Source organism: Gossypium raimondii, chromosome 9 (assembly GCF_025698545.1).
Source record: "Gossypium raimondii isolate GPD5lz chromosome 9, ASM2569854v1, whole genome shotgun sequence".
Classification (NCBI taxonomy): Eukaryota; Viridiplantae; Streptophyta; class Magnoliopsida; order Malvales; family Malvaceae; genus Gossypium; species Gossypium raimondii.
In genome coordinates this window covers 20594225-20609094 of record NC_068573.1, presented here as the reverse complement: position 1 = coordinate 20609094, position 14870 = coordinate 20594225, and positions in this window count along the sequence as shown.

Genomic DNA, 14870 nt, shown 5'->3' with positions numbered 1-14870 from the left:
ATGGCTAATGCATGGATTTCAACACCGGTGAAACACCCCAAACTCATCTCCATCGCTAGATTAGGGTTTTGGAGTATTGCCAAGCAATTCCAAACAATTTATATCAAAATTTGTCAGTAAAAGTTAATGAACGAAAACTCACTAAAAACCTATAAAAAAAAGTGCAATTTGAGCCTTAAATCAGGCCTTCGAGGCCCTAAAAATAGTTTAGAAACAATTCGAGACTAATTTGAAACAAATCAGAGGTTTTAAGAAAAAGTTGCAAAAATTAAAAATCAGGGGTCACACAACCCTGTGGCCAGGTCGTGTGACACAGCCAACCGTGTAACAATCGAATAAGGGACACACGACTATGTCCCAGCCGATGTCTTCACCCGTGAAACTCACTAAGTAGGGTCACAAGGTCGTGTTGTAGGCCGTGTACTAGACATTGTAGCTCTCTGACTTGCCACACATGACCGTTTGCCAGGTCGTGTAACTCACTAACTTAAAACACTAGGAATTTACAAACGACACATAGCTGTGTGACACATACGATCGTGTGACAGCCCGTGTGCACCAAATTTGACCTAAAAATCATGCCATTTTAAGACCAAACCATACCTATTCCACCACCACAATTATGCACACATTTAATAGACCTAGGCACTACTCCAACACACCAAATATACCAAATCAATCAATCTATTTAATCCAACCAATATGCCATTCAAAGGCACCACATATATATAGTCTCAAAAATGCTCAAAAAACCTCCTTTATATGACTTTAAACAAATAAGCATTGCACTATGATTAAAACCACTTCATTCAAAAACTAAACCTCAAGGTGTTCATCTAGGCATTATATATGTATACTTGTTTCATCAATACAAAACATACCCTAAGCAAAACACACATCTCATTCGTAAACTACATCTATCAACATTTGAAAACCACATATTTATCTATATATACATGCCACTACCCAAAAGATACAAAAGCTACCAACATAGATGGACAGTGTGAGCTAGTTGGTTGATCCTTCGAAAGAGTCAGCAACGATTATATACAAAACAACCCACAAAAAGTCGTAAGCTTACATAGTTTAGTAAGGACATAGTATAACATTTAATCTAAATACAATTAGACACGATTCACATATTATTTGATTAATAAAATTTCAAGAATACAAATGATGAGATTATGTAATGATATAATGTTCTCAAATATACCAGAATAAAATCAGTAGCATGAATATGCCTTTAGGGGTATCGAAGTACTAATAGGGGCACGTATGTGCATTTAGGGGTACCGAAGTACAAATAGGGCCACGTATGTACATTCAAGGGTACCAAAGTACAAACAGGGGCACGTATGTGCATTCAGACAATAATTATCTATAATCATATAAACCATAGAACAATAATATAATATTGCAAGTAGAATTTCATTTACGTATTGAAATGCTATGTACTTACCTATGATTTAATTCTCGATCGACACGTAGGGATTAATTCGCTATTTTTTCCTTTCCTCGATTATTGTCTTTTTGATTCAGGTCTTGATATGCACAAGGAAATAGAAACCGAAGCTTAGAGCTCCCTTCAATGGTGTTTTGGCATCAACATGAAGAATTGATGAAGAAAATGTTTTCTTTCATAATTATTTTATTTTAATTCTAAGGTTATTACAAATTTTCCATTAAAAATACATGTTATTTTATCATTTTATTTATATAATGCCGTCGAACATTAATAACTAGGGACTAATTGCTACATAGGTCCTTCCTTATTTAGTAATTAAGCTATTTAATCACTTAAATGCAATAATCACTAAGTTATGCATAATTTTCAATTTAGTCGTTTTTCTTAAATTAACCATCTAAATGTTAAAATCTCTTAACTAGATTTTAATACGACTCTAATGACTCCATAAATTTTCTATAAATAATATTTATGAGTCAACACGATAGAAATTTGTGGTCCCAAACCACTATTCCGTCACCACTAAAAAATGGGCTGTTACAACTCTACCCCCCGTAAGAAATTTCGTCCTCGAAATTGTTACATGAGAATAGATTCAGATATTGTAATTTCATCGATTCCTTGGTTTCCTAGGTAGCCTCCTCAATACCATGTCGATTCCACAAAAATTTCACCAATGGTACTCGTTTATTCTGAAGTTCTTTGACTTCCCGAGCTAAAATTTTCATTGGTTCTTCAGAATACGTCAAATCTGGCCGTAATTCAATTTCACTATGTGGAATCACGTGTGAAGGATTAGATTTGTACTGTCTTAGAGTTGAAACGTGGAACACGTTATGAGTTTTCTCAAGTTTAGGAGGTAAAGCTAATCTATAAGCTCCAAGACCGATTTTTTTAATAATCACATCTAATTCGATAAATCTCGGACTTAGCTTTCCTTTCTTGCCAAATCGTAGTACTTTCTTCTACGGAGGAACTTTTAAACATACTCGATCACCAATAGAAAATTCTATATCTTTTCTTTTCAAATCTGCGTACGATTTCTGACGATTAGATGCAACTTTCAAACAATCTCGAATAATTCTAACCTTGTCTTCAGTTTCTCGATCAATTCCCACCATTTTGGATTCGCTTAATTCAGACCAATAAAATGGTGTTTTACACTTCCTTCCATATAGAGTTTCAAACGGTGCCATTTTAATACTGGATTCATAACTGTTATTATAAGCAAACTTAGTTAACGGTAGATATTTTTCCCATCTACCTTTAAACTCAAGTATACAACATCGTAGCATGTTGATGGCACTAAACTAACTATAATTACAACAAAGGCAAGCACACTTATTGAACAATAGTATAGCTATGGTGAGTAGGGAATATCGGTGGATCTTGGAAATAGCTCTATTCATTTGATTTTGGCTCATTTTTCGCTCTTTTCGCTCCCAAATGCTCTCCTAAGTATATAAACATGAATTTAAAGGATTAGGAGCATCAAATTCACTAATTTACATCATTAATCATCCAAAAATGCATGAACAATGGGATTAAAATATGTTACTTTTATAGTTTATCAAATATCCCCACACTTAAGTGTTTGCTTGTCCTCAAGCAAAATCCTTAACTCATAATTAAATTAATCTTTCTCAACTCATAATTCTCATCAATGATGTTTCATCATAATTCACAAACAATCCAAGTCGAACATTTTTAAAGCATGAAAACATAGGTATTTCCCCTTATTTAAGTAATTACCTTTAATTCAAAATCAACAAGAATTGACATCCTCACTAAAGATTCACTCAAATCACTCAAAGTGTTTAAGGTTCAAGAATAAGACTCAATAGTCAAACATGAAAAGTCATTACCATAGGCTTGCATAAAAATCAAATCACCATCACTATAAAATGAGATGATAAACAAATCAGAAGGTCTTTAAAAGGTTGTAATGGGGATTAGGTTAAAGGTGTGGAGAAAGGCTGAAAAAGATGGTTAAAATCGAGATCGAATTGATAAATTACCAAACTAGAAAAATAAACAAATGCTGAATTAAAAACAATAACATAAATCGAAAACTGTTCAAGAATAACATGAGCTTCTTCTCAAAATATGAATTTAACTATTTAAACTCAATTAACATAGAAATAAATAATAATCAATATTTATATACTTTTTTTGATTTTTTTACAATAAGAAATAATTCAGCAAATTAAAAAAAGACTTAATTAGGCAATTAACCAAATCAAATCTTGATAAAAAGACAGTCAATAAAACGGGAAAAATTCTCAACAAGCAAAAAATATGAGTTATGGGTTAACATTAATAGGTAAATCAAGAAACGGCGTGCTAGGTTCAATGGGGTTCACTAAGGGTTAATTATGTAAGTAGGCTTTTTATGGGATAAGTGGGTTAAAACCTAAGTGCCTTTATCATCTCAATATATCAAATCAAAGGTGTGGTCACGACATTCATAATCAAAGAAAGTTCTAGAATAAAAAATTAAATTCACACACTTATAACCAATAATAAAAATGAGCAAGAAAAATGTATGCTCTAAAGGCTCAAAATCTCACACAAAAAATTATGGTTTTTGATGTAAATCTTGCAAATCTCAAACTTCAAGATAATACTTCAACTCAAGGAAACAACCTAAAATTTTTAATTTTGAAAATAAACTTATCATGCTTGATTCGCTCATGCCTTAAAGTTTAAATCAAACAATACACAATTATCTATAAATTTAATCCAAAATACATCAATAAAAATCGAAATCGATAAAAATTCATTCTAATAGGAGTGTGAGAAAATTACTTAAACACAAGACATAATTCAGGGATTTTCTAATATAAATAACCTTCCACACTTAAGATGTACATTGTCCTCAATGTACAAACATATATAATCACAATATAAACAAAATATCGTAAGAGAGGGAGAAAACTGAAATTGCCCTGAATATTGGATGAAATCCTCAGAATAGTGAAAAGAAGAATTGTAGTCAAATCTAAATGTAGAGCACGATTCCGAGCAAACTAATAAAAAAATAAACACAAATAGTGAAGAAGATTAAAGGATTATAACTTGATTAGAAACACCTATAAAAATAAAAAATATAGTTCAAAAGATAAAAATGAAATAAGTCTAAGAAAATAACAATAAACATAAAAATAAAAATAAAAATAAAATAAAACAAATAGACTCAATGGTCCTCATTATCAGAAGCGTCGGTGTCGTGATTCGTCGGCTGAGGAGGAGATATTGAGATGCTGATAGATCTGCTGCAATGTCACATCAATACTGTTGAACCTCTAAAAGCAATGCTGCTCGAAGCGAGTGAACCACTCGGAAATGTCTGCTAAAGTAGCAGTAGAAGAAACATGACGGTGATTCGAAGGTGATGGATGCGATGGATCCTCGTGATGCAAAGGAACATCATCAAGGAAGTCCTCAGGTTCATTCTGAGAGTCAGAATGAAATAATCGGTACTGAGAAGGATTTACTCCACAAATTCGCTTGATCATCCTCACATGTGTCATGCTCGAGATTCCCTATGGGGACATCTGGCAGGCGAGTGTAAGCGTAGAGGACTGCTCCGATGTGTCAAGGAGACTGAAGTGTCGAGCAAGTCAAGTCACATAAGGGCTTAAACAGATAGGACCCTTCCTGTTGCGGTCTGTCTTATGATGGAAGGCTAAGGCGATGAAGTATGCTAAATAAAATATATGCTCGGTGGCTATGCTCTATAGAAAATAGGCATTAGTAGTACTCATGACTCCAGTGCTCTCTCTCCTACCGGTCAAAGTATGAGCTAAAAGGGCATGAATATACCATAAAGCTGGAGGGAGAGAAGTCGCCTTCGAGCGACTTGCGTCATAGGGTATCATACTCACCGTAAGATCAGTCCAACAACTAGCTGGCGAGTAATGGATGTGCCGGTGTAGGCGAAGGAAGGTCTCGACACTCATAAACTCCTCAATGTATAGACCCAAAGCAATGTCGAACTTAGGGACACTCATATGGCGTGCCAAGCCACCAAGTTTGAAAGTGATGGTGCCAGGCTCCTCATGAGTCATCATTGCATGTTGGAGTGTAAATGTCTAGCAGAACTCCAAAGTCAGCTCCATGTATGTGGGCACAATGATAGAGAAGAACCGGTCCCACAGGGCTGTGCCAATAAAGGCGCGAACAATATCAGTTAACTGGACCTGCTCCAAAGCGGCCCAATCAATACATCGGCTTAAGCCGAGTGGTCGCAATCGAAATAGCTGAAATAATTCCTCCTTAGAACCTTCTGAAAATTGAAGATAAGGGTGGCGTGCCTCGCCTGAGGAGCCCGAGGAGGAAGTCACGCCCGAGGTCTTCCACTTTTTCGAAGCGGAGATGGTTACCTTGGACCTGTTACGTGTGTTCATCATCAATAAGCAAAGCATCACCAAATAGACAAACAAAGAAGCTGAGAAACAGTCGTGTAAATTAAAATACGACGCTAAGAATCATCCTAAGACGCGCATCAACATTCAAATAGTCGAAAATAGATAATCAATTCTTAAAACACTATTTATTAAAATCAATGATGCAAAAATAATAATGAATAAAAAGACAAAATGAAATGGAAAACTAAAACGACAATAAATTAATGAAATTCCAGTAATAAAAAAAATAAAATCATATAATATTGAAAAGAATAGAAAGCTGAAATACCGAATTCGGATACTAAGAAAAATAATAATATTAAGAGAATAAGTGAGCAAATAACTCAATATAATAAACCAAGGAAGAACGATAACTATCATAAAAATCTAATACAGTAACAAAAATAATAAGTAAGTAATGATTTAACACGAGTGGAGTGCCATCTAATTTTCCTCTGTGAGTGACTAGTGAGGCTTTATGGTGAGGTTCAAACAATATGTCTTTAAGTTTCGAAAGCAAAGTTGCTGTTGTTGGTGGTTGGTCTGATCCATTATACCAAGCATCCAACCAAAGTGGGAGGCGATGTATTCATAGAAACTGAGGCTTTAGAGAGTATGAACGTGTTGATGGAAATTTGAAAAGTAACAAGACAGCCATTCCACCGTTTCAAGGTCGATCCGACCCGGAGGCATACCTTGAGTGGGAAAAGAAAGTAGAATTGATTTTCGAGTGCCACGACTACTCGAAAGGCAAAAAACTGAAGCTTGCGGAGAACGGGTTCTCCGATTATGCCATGATTTGGTGGGATCAATTCACCATGAGTCAAGGACGAAACGAAGAGTAATCGATATCAACTTGGTCTGAAATAAAAGTCATGATGCGCAAGTGATTCCTCCCATCTCCCTACCATCGGGAGTGAATTTATTCAAGCCAAAGGAAAAAATGAGATTATCGAAGGAGTCCTATATGCGAAAGGAATGAAAAGATTCATTAGGAAGAGATTCACGTCTGGATTCCTATTCTTCATGGGATTCAGGTTGGAGTAAAGATAACCACAAGTTTGAAGCCTTTCAAGGTAACAAACGAGAAAGTAGAAATATCTCTTCAAGTGCATCAAGGTATTCATCCACGGAGGAAAACTTACAAAGAGGCGAACGTGTCTCATATGCATCAAAATACTCATCCACGGAGGATCATTCGTGAAGAGTTGATCGTGACTCATATGTAGATGCTTTCCCTTCCTTTGAACGAAAAGCTGGTCATTCTGATTTTTTATCTTCAACCTCATTATCTTCTTGAAGAGAGGTGGTTCAAGTTGTTCAGCAAAGGTAAGATCGTAGATGACCTTAGTCCACCAGCGCTTAAAGGTAAGCAAGGTAATGGTTCTTTGTTATGCGAGTCTCAACAAATTCACTCGCATGTTATTGATGAGAAAGCCAAAAACTTAGTTTTTGAAAGAACTCCTCCCCATAATTTGGCTGATTGTCATATTCTGATTGATGAAGATTTTGTTTTACATAGTGGAACGAAGCGTTTTCCTATTGATGAGTATGGCGCCAGCAAGATGTTTCATAAAGTAAGAATAAACTAGCACAAACAAATTTTGATCTTTTGTGATAAAAAGTTGCCATGTAAAACTCCTAGTTTGTTTGTTTGTAATGATAAAATGAAGTCTCTAAATTGTTGTGCGAATACCTCGTGTTTGTGTAAGTCTGTTCGAATGAGATTTATGATGTATGATTTTTTGAATATGTGCATGCTCAAATTCTCTTTGTTTCACTTGTGTGAATTGTTGGTGATTAAGAAATTCGTGCTGCATTTTAGAACGAGTGAACAATCTTGTGTGTTCAACACTGGAGTTCACTATTCTGGTTTACTGTTGAGAGAGAGCCAGCAACCTAAATTTTGTGTGAATAAGTATGTGCACAATGTATGCTTAATTGATGTTTGGCCTTTAATTAAGAAAAAAAAACTTATGCAAGCTGATTATAACTTTAAATTGATCTCTGTTCATTCTACGTTGCCAGTTATCAAATTTTTGATTCATCATGAAAAGGTAAGACCCATCGATGTTTTTAAATCACGGTAATTAAAGTTGACTGTAGTTGAAAAAGTTGCTGGTGACATAGTCCTCAAAAGACCTCCATATTTTGTTTTGGTTAACTGCTATTCTCTATTTCTGGTTGATAATTTTGTTGTAAATAGAGGCCTCAAGCATTTTTTACTTGATGTGTTCTGCATTGAAACATCTATTGAAGACGTCGGGTTAATTCAACATATACAAAATTTGGACGTCTGTGATAGAGATCATTCATGTAAAAAGCTTGTTTTGTTTGATTGTGATAGTTATTTGGAGTTTTTAATTTTTTGTACGAAATCCTCTTGCATAAGCAAGCCTTTGCAAAGGAAATGTGACAGGTTTGACTATTTGAATGTTTTTATGCTCACATCTTCTTTGTTTCGCATATGTGAGTTGTTGATGAAAGAAAAGCCTTTGCTGCTTTTAACAAAGAACGACCAAAATCGTGTGTTTATGGTAGCTATCGTTACTTCCACCAAATTAAATCCGCTACTAGACCAATATTAACTGGTAATATAGGGTAAATAGGGAATTGTCCCATGAAGAAGCTCGTGTTAAATCTATTTGAGGAGAATTGAAATTAAACTAATGTAAACCACACACACGCATGCAAGGAAAAAATAGGGTGTTCTTGTTTCAATGACAAAAAAACTAAAGTAATGGACGAAAGTAAATTCGAATTAGGAATGCTTGAATTTATTAATCAAGTACAGAGAAAGATTTCCTAGTTGTTGACTCCTTAGTCCACCAAGCACAAGTCATTCGCGACCTTAAATCATCCTAATAGACTAATTTGGCAGCAAGGCTGAAAAAATCACTTACGAAGCGACTTCCAATCTCTAGTAATTTTAATCCAATTAGAGAACGTTCATAACTAAAAATCTACCCTCAATTATCTTTTCGTCAACTAATTAAAGGTGCATTTAGTATTTTAGTGGCTTCGCCTAACATTAAGCATAGAAAATCCTCCAGGGGCTTCTAAAATTTAATCCGTAGTTGTTTTAATTAGCTACTGGCCAATTAGTCATCACCAACTCTAAGCTTAATTAAGAAATTCGATTACTCAATTTGTACTTAGATGATTGTAAGAAAATTCCTAAATTAACTAGGTGATCAATCCAATTGATTTAGAAAAATTACTTGAACGATAAGAACAAACAATTAAGGAATACCAAATTTGAATTCAGAACAAAATATGCCTTTGAATCAACTTGTACTTGGCTTCATGAGTGTCTAACTAAGCATGAATAATTCAGCGACTCATAGCAAGAAAAACAGAACAAGAATTAAGTTAAAAGATCATGAATTTCGAACCACTCTTGTATAGAAATACTACTCTAATTGTTGAGCTTTCCTTTTCTCGACTAGCCGAATTTTTTGGACTGCTTTCCAGCTGCTTGTTCGGCACTTGCTGGTTCAATTAGAGGAATTCCTGAATTGAGTAACCCGAACTATCCTTGTAAAATTTCCTCCTCTGGCCTGCTTCTTCTTCTTCTCTTTTTATGGAACAAAATTAGCTTCCAATCGGGTAAATCAAAATCCCATCTACTCCTTGATTTTTGCTTGCTTATCACATAATAGTAGCTCAACTCAATTAAAATTTCACTCCTACTTAACTTCTCAAGGTTGAATCGGTCATAACTAGAGAAAAAAGAAAGAAATTTCAATCAGAATTAAATTTGATCCCCTTGCTGACTAGTCGCACCGTTTCGGCCTACTGCACCTCCAACTTGGACTGAATCTTGCCCTTGGTCTCAAGGTCTTTTGCGGTAGATTTGGTCACTTCAATTCTGCATTTTGACCACATCAATTTAATTTTCAAAAATAGCATACGATGGTCCTTATCCAACAGCTTCATTCATGAAAATTAGATCCCAAATTTAGTCTATTCGAAACATCCAAATGTCCCTGTCTTACACTATGGCTCATTAAATTGTTAAATTAAAACGAAAATAAATTATCAAGGTATGGAATGTACTGAATGTAAATTAGGCTAATTAAAAATCATTTGATCAAGAATTCATCAATAATTAAGGTAATTTAGTTGAATAATTTAAGCTCAAAATTGAACTTAACAAACTCCCCCATACTTAAACTATTGATCGTCCTCGAGCAATTCCGAAGAGTCGAGAATCAAGACAAAAAGAATCATACCAAATTTCAAGAAATCAAGTTGAATCAAGAGTTGTTGTATCTTTCATTAATGGGATGAATTTTGGAATCATCAATCCTGAATTTTGGTTTATCAAAGAAAAGAAAATCTGCTTTGAGTTATATACATACTAGTTCAAAACGAATTCAAAACTAATCAAAATTTTAGAATGCTTCCTTGATCAATCCTCACCAGAGTGTTTACTTACCTTACTCCATGTGTTTAGGCTAGTATGCTGCTCTCAAATTGAAATCGACAGTAATTAACCACCATAGGCTTGCTTGTCCACCTTATCTTATAACATAACACATAAAATTCCATAAATATGATTTAGGCCAAAGGTTGTAATGAAGCCAAGGTAATGTTTAAGGATGTGAGGGATTTATTTGGATGGTGGAGCTAGTTCTCTTAAGCTAGTAAAATTCATCATTCAGAAGTCATCATTCTCTCTTATTTTTCTTTTTTGTTCTCTTCTCTAAGTACGGATGACAGATTCAATCAGCCCTTCATCGTTTCTATTTCCAGCCACAGGATTCGGCAGTTTTGCATCAATATTGCTTCCTTTATTTTGTTTAATAGAGAGGCTACAACTCACTGATTTTTTTTTCCTTTTTTTTTCCTTTACATTGCAAATTATCCCCTAAGTTTCAGCTAAAAACTACTCCAAGTAGCGTTCAATCGGCCAACCGTATGTCGAAATCAGGATGAACTTCCAAACATAATTAACTAGCTTAGAGAAGGTGAGTTAATTTAAGCTTGGTTCAATTTCTAGAGGTAAATCAATAAAAATTGGGGAATTAAGGCTTCAAATTGGCTAACTAATTGGAGATAGTGTCAAGGTCGGCTTTTATAAGTAATCGTGGCTTTCTTCCTAATGCCTCTTAAATCATATTAATGTGAATCAAATGTATCACTCAACTTAATAAGATCTAAAGCAAGTTTTAGAGTAATCGACAATCGATAACAATAATCATACATGAATAAATAATAACCTCTCAAGTTGGCATGGACGTTCCAACTTTACTCTCTAGGCTCAAATTCCTCACAAGGACCACATGATTGATCAATTAAGCAAACTAATTTTGATCCAACTCCGATTTTAAAGTACAAAATTAAATATGGGATTTTTTTCGTTTTTTTTCTTTTTTCTTTTCTAACCAAAATTAGTCAATTGAAAACAAAATTGAACCCAACCAATCGACATACAACAATCAAAATTAACTTGAATTCGTAAAATACATTTTCATTATTTATTATTTATTTATTATTTTTTATATTTTCTAAGGAAATTTAATAAAATTTTATTCATGAAATTCGCTAAATACAAACATCAAATATGTTAGAAAATCAATGAAATGATTCTCCCCCATACTTAATGTTTGCATTGTCCCTAATGCAAAAGAAAATAAAAAATTACTAATGGAAAGGAACAATAAGAACGTAAAAGATAAAAGAAAAACTTCTCTAAATGAGTGGGTTGCCTCCCACAAACGCCTTTGTTTGAAGTCGTTGGCTCGACATTGCAATTCCTCACGGATCCTCAAGATTGATCTCTTCCAACCAAGCTGCTTGCTCCCCTTCATGGAAATGTTTCAACCTGTGACCATTCACCTTGAAAATTTTATTAGTATCGAGGCTCCTAATTTCGATTGCCCCATGATGGTGCACTTCAGTTATTATAAACGGTCCAAGCCACCTTGATTTTAACTTACTGGGAAACAATTTAAGCTTAGAATTAAATAGTAGTACCTTCTCCCCCACCTTAAATTCTTTGTGAATTAGCTTTGAGTCACGAAATGCTTTCGATTTACCTTTGTAGATGACCGAATTGTCATATGCCTCTAAGCATAACTTTTCAAACTCTTGCAGCTTCAACTTGCGTTCTTCCCCTGCCAAACTATAGTCCAAATTGCATTGCTTAACATCCCAAAATGACCTATGTTCTAGCTCTACGGGAAGATGGCATGCCTTCCCAAAAACAACCCTATAAGGCGACATCCCTATTGGCGTTTTGTAAGCTGTTCAAACAGCCCATAATGCTTCATCTAACCTTTGGCTCCAATCTTCTTGTTGCTACTCTCGGCTTGCCCATTGGTTTGAGGGTGATATGCTATCGATACCTTGTGGGTGACACCATATTGTGCAAATAAGGCTCTCAAGGTTCGATTACAGAAATGGGTTCCCTTGTCACTAATTATAGCCCTTGGTGTTCCATATCTATTTAAGATGTTGGTCTTAAGAAATTTCACCACAGTTTTAGCATCATCGGTCCTAGTTGGAAATGCTTCTACCCATTTCGACAAGTAATCAACACAAACAAGAATGTATAAATAACCAAAAGAAGAAGGGAAAGGCCCCATAAAATCAATACCCCACACATAAAATATATCACAAATATAGAAATTATGTAATGGCATTTGATTTTTACTACTTAAGTTGCTGGTTCTTTGACATGATGCACAACTTTTACAAAATGCGTAGGAGTCTTTATGAATAGTCGACCAAAATAACCCACACTCAAATATCTTATGAGCTGTTCTCTTAGGTCCAAAATGTCCTCCACCCTCTCGAGAATGACAAAAATTAAGCATGGATTCAATCTCACTATCATCGACACAACGCGTAATTATTTGGTCACTACAAAATCGCCAAAGGTATGGCTCATCCCATAAGTAAAATCGGGCTTGACTTCTAATTTTTTCTCTCAAGTGCCTAGGTGCATTCGTGCGGAACTCTTTAGTCACTAAGTAGTTCACTATGTCAGCATAACATGGTAAAGCACTAGACACACTATAAAGTCTCTCATAGGGAAATAGATCACTTGGCTCTCTCCTCACGTCCCCAGGTTCTATCCTACTCAAATGATCAGCCACAAGGTTTTCTTTACCCTTCTTATCTTTAATTTCGAGCTCGAATTCTTGCAAAAGAAAAATCCACCTAATCAATCTAGGCTTGGCTTCTTTTTTATGCAACATATATTTAAGAGCACTTTGATCAGAAAATACAATGACTTTGACTCCTAAAAAATATGCTCTAAATTTCTTTAAGGCAAAGACTATGGCATAGAGCTCTTTCTCGGTTGTAGTGTAATTGCATTGAGCTGGGTTTAATAGCTCACTAGCATACCTAATAATATAAGACTCCCTACCGTTTCTTTGTCTCAGTGCCCCACCAACAACCCTATCACTAGCATCGCATAGAATCTTGAAGGGTAATGGATAATTTGGTCCTTGAATGATAGGTGCCGTGATCAATTTCAGTTTCAATTCATCAAAAGATTTTTTCCAATTCTCATTAAATTGGAATGTGACATCCTTACCTAACAATGCACATAAAGATGAAGATATTTACGAAAAATTCTTGATGAACCTATGGTAGAAACCTACATGCCCTAAGAAAGATTGAATTCCTTTCACAGTGCTCAGATAGGATAAGTTTTTAATCACCTCAACTTTGGCTTGGTTAACTTCTAAACCTCTAGCTGAGACGACATGCCCCAATACTAAACCTTTCTCAACCATGAGATGACATTTCCTAAAGTTCAATATCAGATTAGTATCAATGCAACGCCTAAGCACTAACACAAGATGATGCAAACACTGATAAAATGAGTCACCATAAATAGTAAAGTCATCCATAAACACCTCTATTAATTGTGAAATAAAATCTAAAAAAATGCTCGTAATACCTCTTTGGAACGTGACTGGTGCGCTGCATAATCTGAAAGGAATTCTCTTGAAGGCATAAGTTCCAAACGGGCAAGTGAAAATGGTCTTCTCTTGATCCTCAGGTGCGATGGGTACCTATAAATAACCTGAATAGCCATCTAAGAAACAAAAATGTGAGCGACCAACTAGCCTTTCTAACATCTGATCCATGAATGGGAGAGGATAGTGGTCTTTCTTAGTGGCTTTGTTCAGCTTCCTATAGTCTATGCAAACCCGCCAACCATTCTGCACTCTTGTAGGAATTTCTAATCCTTCCTCGTTGGTAACTATTGTGGTTCCTCCTTTCTTAGGGACAACATGAATTGGACTTACCCATTTTGAATCAGCTATAGGATAAATAACATCAGCCCCTAACCATTTTAAAATTTCTTTCTTAACCACCTCCATCATCGGTGGATTCAATCGACGTTGGGGGGTTTCTTTTAGGAACTAAGTTTGGTTCGAAGGCTATCTTGTGAGTGCACAAAGTCGTACTAAGTCCCCTAATATCGGCTAGTGTCCAACCGAAAGCTTCTTTATGCTCCCTAAGAACTCTAATCAGCTTGGATTCTTGGGTTTTGGTTAAGGCATTCGACACTATAAACGTCAAAGTTTGATTTTCAGCTAAATAGATGTACTTTAAATTTTCGTGCAACTCTTTTAGCTCAAGCTTAGGTGGTGAAACCAGTGAGGGAGTTTGCTTATCAGTCACCTTGAGGCTAGGGAAGATCGATTTGAAGTGTGTCCATTGAGGAGAGTTTAATGCACAAACCGAATTAATAAAAAAAAATCAAAAACAACGAATTCATGCTCATCGACATCAAAGATGTTTTTAGTTAAAACACCTTTTAACTCGTCATCCTCTCCTAATTCATAAACATTTTGAACAAAATTATCAATTACATCAAGGGCAAACACAGAATTAATATCAGTGGGATATCTCATAGCATCAAATATATTAAATTTTATTATCTCACCATCAAATTCCATAGTTAAATTCCCTTTATATACATCAATTTTTTTTCTAGCGGTCTTAAGGAAAGGTCTGCCTAAAAG